The sequence below is a fragment of the Lontra canadensis genome, unplaced genomic scaffold (genome assembly GCF_010015895.1).
Source record: "Lontra canadensis isolate GAN:19392208 unplaced genomic scaffold, GSC_riverotter_1.0 scaffold154, whole genome shotgun sequence".
Classification (NCBI taxonomy): Eukaryota; Metazoa; Chordata; class Mammalia; order Carnivora; family Mustelidae; genus Lontra; species Lontra canadensis.
This window is the reverse complement of record NW_022631148.1, coordinates 2,645,578-2,659,100: the sequence shown is the minus strand read 5'-3', so window position 1 is coordinate 2,659,100 and position 13,523 is coordinate 2,645,578. Positions and strand designations below refer to the sequence as shown.

Genomic DNA, 13,523 nt, shown 5'->3' with positions numbered 1-13,523 from the left:
ACACTGTTGGCGGGAATGCAAGCTGGTGCAACCACTCTGGAAAACAGCATGGAGGTTCCTCAAAATGTTGAAAATAGGACTACCCATGACACAGGGATTGCACTACTGGGAATTTACCCTAAAGATACAAATGTAGTGATCCGAAGGGGCACATGCACCCAAATGTTTACAGCAGCAAATGTCCACAATAGCCAAACAATGGAAAGAACCTAGATGTCCATCAACAGATGAATGGATGATGAAAATGTGGTCTATATATATAATGGAATACTATGCACCCATCAAAAGAAATGAAATCTTGCCATTTGCGATGACATGGTTGGAACTAGAGGGTATTACGCTTAGTGAAATAAGTCAATCAGAGAAAGACAATTATCATATGATCTCCCTGATATGAAGAAGTTGAGGGACAACATGGAGCATATTGGGGGTAGGAAAAGAAAAAATGAAACAAGATGGGATTGGGAGGGAGACGAAGCATGAGACTCTTAATCTCACAAAACAAAATGATAGTTGCCAGGGGGAAGGGGGTAGGGAGAGGGTTGGTGTTTATGGACATTTGGGAAGGTATGTGATGTGAAGTGTGTAAACCTGGCGATTCACAGACCTGTACACCTGGGGCTAATAATACATCATATATTAATTTAAAAATAAAAATAAATAAATTACTGTATCACAGTGACTTGGAACTCTATCTTGATTAAAATTGTAAATGATCAAGATCATATTTGAAAATTTAGTTTGTATCATTCATACAGAATGGCTCATAGAAATTTTATTATTGGGAAATAAATAGTATGTGACATATGAAAAGGCCATCAGTTTCTAATCTGCAAAATGGTGCCATATAAACGACACCCAGGACATCTGCTTCAGCATCCAAGTGCAGAGCACAGTGCTGTCCCATAAAGGCAAAATTTTTATGTGTTGTTAGAGTAGTCCATGTTCCGGGTATTGGGGAGCATAGGACGAAGCCCCCACTAGAGCTGAGAGGTGTGAGTGAGGAACAAATTTTTGAGTCAGGAGAGCCTGACTGGTCCAGCTCCAACTAAACAGCCCCAAAGGTCTGCCTTCATAAAAATTAGGTATTGTTCGCCTTTTGAGCATTGCCATTTATTACCACATGGATGGATCATTATGGGAATTACGCTAAATAAGTCAAATAGGAAGACAAATACTATATGATCTGATTAGCATGGGGGATCTTAAATAATAATTGTTTTTTAAAATGAAATTATAAATAGACCATATTGGTAGTTGCCACAGTGGAGGATAGGAAGGGTGGATGAGATAGGTGAAGGTGGTCAAAGGAAGAAATTTCCAGTTATAAAGTAAACAAATATTACTTGATGGGAAAGTAATAATGTACTGGAGACTGTAGTTAATAATACTATATTCTTTATCTCAAAATTACAGAGTAGCTCTTGAAAATTTTCATCATAAGAAAAACATGTAACTATGTGTTGTGATGGGTGCTAACTAGATTTATTGTGGTGATCATTTTGAAATATATTCCTTATCAATTTTTAGGTTGTACACCTAAATCCTCCAATACTGTTATATGATGATTATATATTACCAAAAAAAGTGGAGTCTATCTCTTTATGCTTTTATCTGGGTTAAACTCGTGACACAACTCACATGTAACCTTTAGCCACAAGAACAGAAGATGGTAAAGGTGATGTTGTGTAATCCCTAAAGACTGGCTTGAGAGGTCTTGAAACTTTTGTTTTGTGAAACAACCACTGCCCTGAAACAACAGTGGTGTGGTAGTGCCCAATCTACACTCCCGAAGAAACTGTGAGAACCAGCATACCTGAGCCAATTACCAGATGTATATACAAGGCCATCTTGGACCATGCACTTCATTCAGATTCCATTCATAACACTGAGCATGTTCCCAGGTGAAAGCAGAAAGAACACCCAGCTGAATCCAACCTACATTGCAGAAGCATAATCAAATAAATTGCTTTTACTTTAAGATTTAAGGTTTTGGTTTGCAATTTAAAACTAGTAATTGGGGGTCAGTTTGGGGTGGCAATTGGGTATCTCAGTCAGATAAGCATCTGCCTTAGGCTCAGGTCATGATCTCGGGGTCCCAGAATCAAGCTCCTTCTAGGGCTCTCCACTTTGCAGGGAGTCTGCTTCTCCCTTTCATACTCACTCTGCACACAAACGCACACACTCTCTCTGTCAAATAAATAAATAACAATCTTAAAAAAAAAGAAAAAGAAAACAAAACTGTTAATTTGGAAATTCAATTTTGTGGTTCTAAGCCACTTATTTTTTGCTTAGTGTTATTTCCTGGTATATAACTGTAGGTAATTAACACACATACTACGTTCACACAAAGATGAAAGTAGAAGATAAACATTGTGAAGTTTCAGGGAACAGTCACATGATCAGACAGTTATTAGGCCTGGGGATGCAGAGATTCCCTCAATAAAAAAAAAAAAAAAAGTAGTGTTTTCAATTCATATCTCCTACCAGTAGGAAAGAAACACAGAATTTCATGAGCCTCTAAATTTGGGAAGTAACATATACTATATCTGAGAGCACTGTTTAAAATCTTTTTCTTTTTTTTATGTTAACTGTAAAGATGACTAGTTTTCAGGAGGATCCATTGACAAAGGCAAAGAAGGAAAGGGTCAAATCCCTTTGCTGTGAAGGTGAACATCACTTGACCAATCAAGCAAATGAGAGCTAACATCTAAGTGTGAGACAGATCAAGCATGACACTTAGATTTTTTTTTTTTAATGTCACCCATATTCCTCCACTTCTCTTGCTTATAGCAAGAGAAGATTTAGCAATGTCCTGCATTTCATCATGATACTCTTCTCCATCTTTGGTCATTCATGGGCCTGACTTGACAAGACTTTGGCTCATATTCATGGGGGCACTTCTGAAATCCTACCAAGAATTATTCCCTATTGCTGCTGAGGTAGTAGACGCTGTGTGACATGACTGGGACCTAATATGCACGAGGCTTTCCCATCAAGTTTGCTTCCTGCTTGGAATGCCCCTGCTGCTAATTTGGACTCTATATTTTTCTACAACTCTAGAGAGTCCAGTGACATGGCGACATGACAGTGCAAATGGCCCACTTTGGGACTGAACTTTGGCCAGTGGGAAAGAAACTCAATGGCTAATTTTCCCCTTTTGTGGCTTTTTACAGATTGGAAAAGGAATGTATAGTCTCTCATAAAAGTTCTGGTGAGATCAAGAAGTCAGCTGTGTAAGTGGTGAAACTAGTCCAGGCATAGGCAGTTTATAGGCTCCTTCCAGGAATAGAAAGAGGTAAGAGTCTGGCATTTTGGGCATTGTATGAAAAAGGAAGAAATATGTTTGATGAGAATACAAAGGGAATAGAAAGAAAAGAAAGAATGGGAAGAATGAAAGAAATGAGTAAGAATAGGAGAGGTATGAGAAAGGATATTAGTGGTCAAGAGTCAAGTTAATGGCTTACACTCAAAAAGTAGAAGTATGGAAGCCCTGCATTACAGTTTCTCCCAGGTATAAACTAGAAATCAATTTCCCAGCAATTTCCCCAGAAATCAGCAAAGAGTCAGTCAAAAAGAAAAGCATTTTCTTGATTAGATGTGTGATGTAGAGAATTTATTTTCTGTCTCTGGACTTTGTTTCCTCATTTAATGTGAATGAATTGACTAAAAATGGAGGTAACATGATCAAAATATGTATACCTCAATTTATTTTTTTTTAAGATTTTTTAATTTATTTGACAGAGATCACAAGTAGGCAGAGGCAGGCAGAGAGAGAGGAAGGGAAGCAGGCTCCCTGTTGAGCAGAGAGCCAGATGTGGGGCTTGATCCCATGACCCCTGGGATCACGACCTGAGCCGAAGGCAGAGGCTTTAACCCACTGAGCCACTCAGGAGGCCCCATACCTCAATTTCTCTAAATATTTATGCCAAACAGTAGTAAGTACCCATTTTTATTTTCCAACTACTGGGATTCTTTCTTTATTTTGAATCATAAATAAATGTTGTTCCTTGATATGTTTGTCTTTCAGATAATTTCATTGTCTCTTCAAAACTGGGTGTGCTAGAATTATTCCGTGGAAAAAATTAATAATGTAACAATTCGTATTCTGGGGTCTTTTTCATTACCTAGCTGTAAGAAGTTTGTTTCTTGGTGGTTTCTTTCTTTTACAAGGTCATTCTCTAGGAAACCTCATCATGATGAGTGTTTACATGAGAAAATTTTTCAAGGTTCTCATGTATTTCTTCCTCAAACTCTTGTCTTTTGGGTATATTTGTTACTCTTCAGTTACAGCTCCCAATAATTTTGTTGACCTATTAGCCAAGAGTAAAACTATCTCCTATGTGGGGTGGATGCTGAAACTCTTTGCGGTTCATTTCTTTGGTTGCATGGAGATCCTCATCCTTACTGTAATGACCTATGATTGTTATGTGGCTATATGTAAACCCTAAATATGTATACGATCATCATGGACTGGGACAATGCAATAAAACATTGTTGGGGACCTGGATAGGTGGGTTCTTACACTCCATTATTCAAGTGGCTCTGGTAGTGCAGTTACCCTTTTATGGACCCAATGAGATCAATCACTATTTTTGTGATGTCCACCCTGTGCTGAAACTTGCCTGCACAGACAGATATGTTGTCAGTGTTGTGGTGACAGCCAACAGTGGTATCATTGCACTGGGGAGCTTTGTAATCTTGATAATTTCCTATACCATCCTCCTGGTGTCCCTGAGAAAACATTCAGCAGAAGGCAGGCACAAAGCAGTCTCCACTTGTGGCTCCCACATTACTGTGGTCATCATCTTTCTTGGCCACTGTGCTATCCTGTATATGCATTGATATTACCTTTTCAGAGGATAAGATGGTGGCTGTATTTTACACCATTTTTACCCCCATATTAAATTCCCTGATATATGTTGCTGAGAAAAGAAGTCAAGAATGTGCTGAAAAGACTGTGACACAAGGTTTTCTCAGAAGCTAATGCTAAATAGTTGGAGTAACAATTTAACCAGGATGATCCTAAATTTTCTCCTCTGCTCAACAAAGTCAGTAATAACAACTTCACAAGGTTATTAGAGAACAAAAGAAAGACTAGCACTTTCTACCCACCTGAGGTATTATTTATCATTATTATTATATTTCTCTAATATTTCATAAGTAGATAAATTTTCTGAATGATCTAGGCCAGAGGTATCTTTTAAACACAGAAGCTCAGGACAATGCTACTGAGCACACTTATTTTCTCCTCACCATTTTGTTCTTTCTGTCATTTTTCTTAAATTGAGTTTACTATGAAGTATTTAAGGCAGTTTTCTAGTTTTAGAACTCTGATAGAAACATACTGAACACTCTAATGTATATGTTGCATTCAGAAAAGGATACAGGAAAAATAACAGAGATCTAACTATAGTACTCTGATCTAAGTCCTCCAGAACACAGTGGAAACTAAACCTAGCAAGGCTGGAAAGGGAGAGGAGGTGTGTGCAGCATGTGAAAGAGAGAAAATAGGTTTAAAATACAAAAGACCTGTTCTCTTCCTCTATTCTTGGGAGAAAGCTAAGATCCCCATTGTGATGCTAACACCCCATTCATATACTTCTGCTAACTGACTAATCTTGCTTTCTCTATAGCCAGGGGTCCCCAATTAACATAAAATGACTAAAAGGAAAAACTAAAGAAACTGAATGAAAACAAAGACAACTGTGATGAGTAGGCCACTTGATTCAATCAATAGGGCAAACAAAATGGTGAAATGCACAGCTGGGAAACTGTATTTCCTCCAGTGTTTGAACCAAGCAGCTTTACTGAATACAGTGAGCCATTTGTCACACCTTTCTTTCACTTCACACACTCCGAGTTTGTTTTCTTTCTTTCTTTCTATCTTTCTTTCTTTCTTTCTTTCTTTCTTTTTTCTTTTCTTTTCTTTTCTTTTCTTTCTTTCTTTCTTTCTTTCTTTCTTTCTTCTTTTCTTTCTTTCTTTCTTTCTTTGTTTTTAAAGATTTTATTTATTTATTTGAGAGAGAGAATGCACTGAGGAGGGGCAGAAGGAGAGAGAGAGACTGAGAACTAGACTCCCCACTGAACAGGAAGCTTGATGCAGGGCTGGATCCCAGGACCTGGAGATCATGACCCTAGCTGAAGGCAGATGCTTAACCAACTGAACCACCCAGGTACCCCTGAGCTTTATTTTTCTATAACAAATGAACACACCTCGGATTATCTCTCACATCATTTCATTGTCTTTTGCACAAATCTGATTATTCAAGACTGCTTATATCTAAGTAAGTGTTTATGGTAGAGGGTGTGTGTTTGTGTGTATATATGTGTGTGTATAGATTACATTAAGAACTGCATATAGTGCTTTAAAAATTATCTCAGATGTTGCATTCACAGAGTTAAAGATAAGAAAGACCAAAGGCACCACCATATCTGGATTAGAAGTTATAATTAAGAAACACTGGCCCCAGGATGCCTGGGTGGTTCAGTCCATTAAGCATCTGCCTTCAGCTCAGATCATCATACCAGGGTCCAGGGATCAATCCCTGCACCAGCCTCCCAGATAGGTGGGAAGCCTGCTTCTCCTTCTCCTCTCTGCTCTTGCTCTCTCTTGCTCTCTCTGTCTCTCCTTCTCTCAAATAAATAAAATATTGAAAGAAGGAAGGGAAAGAAGGAAGAAAGACAGACACTGGCCGTGGATCCACACCACAGATCATGTTTATTTTCCCAGCTTGGAATCTCAGTGGACTTCCATTTGCTCATTTTTTAGTGATGACTAGATCAGTGTCTCTCCAACTTGTTAGATCATGGGAGTCCTTGGGAGAGACAATTGAACAGATAACAATATATGTGCTGAAAGTGTTTAATCTGTTAGGCCATGGTTAAGGGGTATTCAAAAATCTATATTTTTAACAAGATCATCTCGTAATTGTTATATACTCAATGGCACATCTGAGCACTTAGTTTGGAAACAGCAGGACTGAATGATACTTGATGTTCTTAAAGCACAAGAGGCCTATAACTCAATGAAATCCTAGGAGCCATACCTTTGAATATATGTCCTTGTCTGTTCTACAAACTTGTGCAAAGGGAGTTAAATTTAAATAAGTTTAAAAAACATTGAAATACATGAATATTATCCATTTGTAACTTTCCTCCACAACACTCTTTCATTCATGTTTTTGTGTTAATGGCTTGAATACCATGGACTGTTAGTTTCATTAAAGGTCTGAGGTCCCTAAAAAGGTAAAAGTCAATGAATTTATTGTGCTCAAAGACCAAGAAGTGGAGCATATGAAATAGTATTGAAGTTTCTATGAATGACATTATACATTTATTTTTGTTCACAAAAGGTCCTTAGTGTCAATCTCAGTCAGAGATGTTCAGAGAGTTTACTCTTAGATCTTTAGAAAGAAACAACCAATAATCATTAGATCCAGACTTTCCCCAGTTTCAATAGGGTTCAGTCTGGCTTATACCATTCTATTTCATTGACATATGGTGACAACATTACCCACCAACCACTGAAGTTTTATAGTTTTTGTAGTGTTACAACCTTGCTGTTACAAGATGACAGATAGGACTTTCATTAGAGCCTTCACTGATGATAAAAAATGGCAATCATTTCCATTTCTAGATGAATAAATTAGTTTCTTTCATAGTGGAAAACAATAAAAATAAGTCTCTATGTCTTCCTATCAGTTATTATACTTCTGGGGAGTAGCAAAAACATTTTTAAGCATGTTTTCTTATACTGATCAATTTAATATGTAAAAAAGTCATATGTCATTCCTAATATAAGAGACAGTTTGATAACCGCACATAGCAACAATCCACAAAATATTTCCTCCATAATGTCAGAACAATACTAGGATGTTCAATCTCACTATTTATATTCAACATTTTGATACAGGTTTCTGCCAGATAAATTAAGTTAAAAAATAAATAAAGGCATCATTTTAAGAACGGAAGAATTAAAACTATATTCACAAAAGACTTGACCTCATATATAGAAAATCCTAAAGAATATCTATCTATATAGATATATATCTATATCTATATAGATATAGATATATATCTATATATATCTATATCTATATAGATATATCTATATATATCTATATAGATATATATCTATATAGATATCCCCGCATTGGGCTTTCTGCTCAGCAGGGAGTCTGCTTCCCCCTCTCTCTGCCTACTTGTGATCTCTCTCTCTCTGTCAAATAAATAGATAAAATCTTAAAAAAAAAGAAGACACATAAACCATCAAAGAATATATGAAAAGATGCTCAACATCATTTGCTGTACCTGAAATATAAATCAAAACCACAACTAAGTATCACCTCACTCATGTGCAAACTGTTATCATAAAACAAAAACAAGAGATAACAAATGTTAGCAAGAATATGGACAAAATGAAACATTTATACACTGTTGGTGGGAATGTAAAATGACATGGGCATTATGGATAACAATGTGCTAAGACTTCAAAAAATAAAATGAACTAGCATATCTATAAGATCTAGGAATTCTACTTCTGGGTATATTTGGAAGACTTAAAATCAGTATCTTGGGAGCACTTGACTGCCTCATCAGTAGAACATGTTGCTCTTGCTCTCAGGGCCATGAGCTAAAGCCATGCATTGGGCATGGAGTCTACCTAAAAATAATAATAATAATAATAATAATAAAGTTTTAAAATCAGTATCTTGAAGAGACATCTGCACACCCATGGTTATTTCTAGTATTTTTTATGACAGCCAATATATGAGGAAAAATTAATGTGCTCAACAGATAAATGAATAAAGAAGATAAATATTATTTAGCCTTAAAAAGAAGGAAATCCTGCCATTTGCAGTAGCATGGTAAATCTGGAAAGCATTATGCTAAGTAAAATAATCCAGAAAGCGAAACACAAATACTGTATGTTATGACTTTTATGTAAAATTGGGGAGCGGGGAAAGAACAGTTAGAGAACTTATTCTAGCTAAGTAAAAGATTTATATTAAGTTCCCAGTAATAACACCGTGTGGTATTGCTGTAAGGTTAAAATACAGATCATTGAAACAATAGATGTCCATAAATAGACCTAAATGTGTGTTTGCTTAACAAAAATGTCAAGATAATTCAATGGGGTAAAGAATAGACTTTTTTTCAACTAAGTGTGCTGAGTCAACTGGATATCCATTTGAGAAGTAAATGAACCTCAACTTCTATCTAACACATACACAAAAATTAACTCAAAATGGGTCAGAGACCAAGTTGTTAAACCTATAAAAATACTAGAAAGAGTATTTTTAACCTTGGGGTAGGTCAATATTTATTATATATCACATGATAAGCATAAACTAGGAGAAAATCTGAAAATTGAAACTTCTTAATATTTTACTCTTTTGCTCATTGGATATCATCTTTATTTCTTTAAGATCTTATTTATTTATTTGACAGAAAGAGACAGATAGAGAGGGAACACAAGTAGAGGGAGTGGGAGAGGGAGAAGAGGGAGAAGTAGGCTCCCGCTGAGCAGGGAGCCAGACTTGGGGCTTGATTCCAAGACCCTGAGATCAGGACCTGACCTAAAGTCAGACACTTAACAACTGAAACAACCAGGCATGTCAGAAGTCATCATTTAATGACATATATATATATGTATATATAATTTTTTACACATAATATTTTATAAATATAATATATTATATATTTTAAATATATATATTTAAATATATAATTTTATATATAATATTATATATAATATATAATTAAATATATACATATATGTATATATATTTTATATAATTTTATATATATAAAATATTATATGTAATATATTATATATATAATTAAATATATATATATATGTATATATATAATTTTTTTCCTCCTGGCTCATGCATTGTCTTTTTATTTAAAAATGATGACTTCTGGAGTGCCTGGGTGTCTCAGTTGTTAAGTGAGATATAAGTATGTATAACACACACACACACGTGTGTATGTATGTATATGTGTGTGTATACACATACGTATTTCATTGTCCAAGGATTTGAAAAGAAATTTCTAAAAACAGATATACAAATGCTGGATCATAGGGTGTTTCTATTTTTTCACATTTTGAGGAACCTTCCTACTGTTTTCTAGAGTGGCTATATCACTTCACATTCTCACCAACAGTGCAACAGGGTTCCCCTTCTCCACATGTTCACCAACATCTCCTGCTTTTTGTATCTTTGATGTTAGCCATTCTGGAAAGTTTTTACTATAGTTTTTATTTGTATTTCCCTGATGATCAGTGATGTTGAACATCTTTTCATGTGTCTGTTAGCCATCTATATGTCTTCTTTGGAAAAGTGTCTATTCAAGTCTTCTGTCCCTTTTTTAATTGGATTATCTGTTATCCAGTGTTGAGTTCCATAAGGTATATGTGTGTGTGTGTGTGTGTGTGTGTGTGTGTGTGTGTATAAAGGATGCTACCCAACATTCCAGAAATTTCACTATTAAGTATTTGCTCAAAGAACACAAAAATACAAAAAATTCATCTACCTTAAAGTTTATAGCAGCCAAAAAACAATAGCCGAATTGGAATCAGCTGAAGTGTCCATGAACTGAAGAGTGGATAAAGAAGATGTGATATATATACATATACATATACATATACATATATGTATATGTATGTGTGTGTATATATATACACACACACACCACACACTGGAATAGTATTCAGCCATCAAAGAGAATGGAATCTTGCTATTTGCAACAATATGGATGGGGCTAGAGAGTTAACTGAAATGCTAACTGAAATAAGTCAGTCATGGTCCTCTCAATTGATGCAGAAAAAGCATTTGACAAAATCCAGCATCCATTCCTGATTAAAACGCTTCAAAGTATAGGGATAGCGGGAACATTCCTGAACTTCATAAAATCTAACTATGAAAGACCCACAGCAAATATCATCCTCAATGGGAAAAAGCTTGCAGCCTTCCCGTTGAGATCAGGAACACGACAAGGATGCCCACTCTCACCACTCTTGTTCAACATAGTATTAGAAGTCCTAGCAACAGCAATCAGACAACAAAGAGAAATAAAAGGTATCCAAATTGGCAATGAAGAAGTCAAACTCTCTCTCTTTGCAGATGACATGATTCTTTATATGGAAAACCCAAAAGACTCCACCCCCAAACTACTAGAACTCATACAGCAATTCAGTAATGTGGCAGGATACAAAGTCAATGTACAGAAATTAGTGGCTTTCTTATACACTAACAATGAAAATACAGAAAGGGAAATTAGAGAATCAATTCCATTTACACTAGCACCAAGAACCATAAGATACCTGGGAATAAACCTAACCAAAGAGGTAAAGGAACTGTACTCAAGGAACTACAGAACACTCATGAAAGAAATTGAAGAAGACACAAAATGATGGAAGACCATTTCATGCTCTTGGATTGAAAGAATACATTGTTAAAATGTCTATACTGTCTAGAGCAATCTATACTTTTAATGCCATTCTGATCAAAATTCCACTGGTATTTTTCAAAGAGCTGGATCAATAATCCAAAAATTTGTATGGAATCAGAAGAAACCCAGAATCGCTAAGGAAATGTTGAAAAACAAAAATAAAACTGGGGGCATCACGTTACCTGATTTCAAGCTTTACTACAAAGCCGTGATCACGAAGACAGCATGGTACTGGCATAAAAACAGACACATAGACCAGTGGAACCGAGTAGAGAGCCCAGATATGGACCCTCAACTCTATGGTCAATTAATCTTTGACAAAACAGGAAAAAATATACAGTGGAAAAAAGTCTCTTCAATAAATGGTGCTGGGAAAACTGGACAGCTATATGTAGAAGAATGAAACTCGACCATTCTCTTACACCGTACACAAAGATAAACTCAAAATGGATAAAAGATCTCAACGTGAGACAGGAATCCATCAGAATCCTAGAGGAGAACATAGGCAGTAACCTCTTCAATATCAGCCACAGCAACTTCTTTCAAGATATGTTTCCAAAGGCAAAAGAAACAAAAGCCAAAATAAACTTTTGGGACTTCATCAAGATCAAAAGCCTCTGCACAGCAAAGGAAACAGTCAAAAAAACAAAGAGGCAACACACGGAATGGGAGAAGATATTTGCAAATGACAGTACAGACAAAAGATTGATATCCAGGATCTATAAAGAACTCCTGAAACTCAACACACACAAAACAGACAATCATATAAAAAAATGGGCAGAAGATATGAACAGACACTTCTCTAATGAAGACATCCAAATGGCTATCAGACACATGAAAAAATGTTCATCATCACCAGCCATCAGGGAGATTCAAATTAAAACCACATTGAGATACCACCTTACACCACTTAAAATGGCCAAAATTAGCAAGACAGGAAACGACATGTGTTGGAGAGGATCTGGAGAAAGGGGTACCCTCTTACACTGTTGGTGGGAATGCAAGTTGGTGCAGCCACTTTGGAGAACAGTGTGGAGATTCCTCAAGAAATTAAACATAGAGCTTCCATATGACCCTGCAGTTGCACTACTGGGTATTTACCCCAAATATACAGATGTAGTGAAAAGAAGGGCCATCTGTACCCCAATGTTTATAGCAGCAATGGCCACAGTCACCAAACTGTGGAAAGAACCAAGATGCCTTTCAACAGATGACTGAATAAGGAAGATGTGGTCCATATACACTATGGAGTAATATGCCTCCATCAGAAAGGATGAATACCCAACTTTTGTAGCAACATGGACAGGACTGGAAGAGATTATGCTGAGTGAAATAAATCTAGCAGAGAAAATCAATTATCATATGGTTTCACTTATTTGTGGAGCATAACAAATAGCATGGAGGACAAGGGGAGATGGAAAGGAGAAGGGAGTTGAGGGAAATTGGAAGGGGACGTGAACCATGATAGACTATGGACTCTGAAAAACAATCTGAGGGTTTAGAAGGGGTGAGGGGTGGGAGGTTGGGGGATCCAGGTGGTGGGTATTGGAGAGGGCACGGATTGCATGGAGCACTGGGTGTGGTGCAAAAATAATGAATACTGTTACACTAAAAAAATTAAAAATTAAAAAAATAAAATAAAAAAATAAAACTGGGGAAAAAAAAGAAATAAGTCAGTCACAGAGAGACAAATAACATATGATATCCTTCATATGTGGAATTTAAGAAATAAAACAAGCCATTATGGTGGGGGGGTTGGGAATAGAGAGAGTGATAGAGAGGCAAACCAAGAAACAGACTCTTAACTGTAGAGAACAAGGTGTTGCTTACTGGAAGGGAGATGAGTGGGTGGATGGGTTTTATAAGTGATGAGGATTATGGAGACCACTTGTGATGAGCACCGGATGTTATAAAGAAGTGTTCAATCACCATATTATATGCCTGAAACTAATATTACCCTGTATGTTAACTAACTGGAATTTAAATAAAAATTCTAAAAATATATACAAATGGCAAACAATAACTAGAAAAAATGCTCAATACCCTTAATCATCAGGGAGAGC

At 36.2% G+C, this 13,523-nt stretch overlaps 1 pseudogene; it reads left to right on the top strand.

The window, feature by feature from the left end:
- The first annotated feature begins 3,672 nt into the window (after nucleotides 1-3,672).
- Nucleotides 3,673-4,964, top strand: LOC116859409 (annotated as a pseudogene).
- The last annotated feature ends 8,559 nt before the right edge of the window (nucleotides 4,965-13,523 follow it).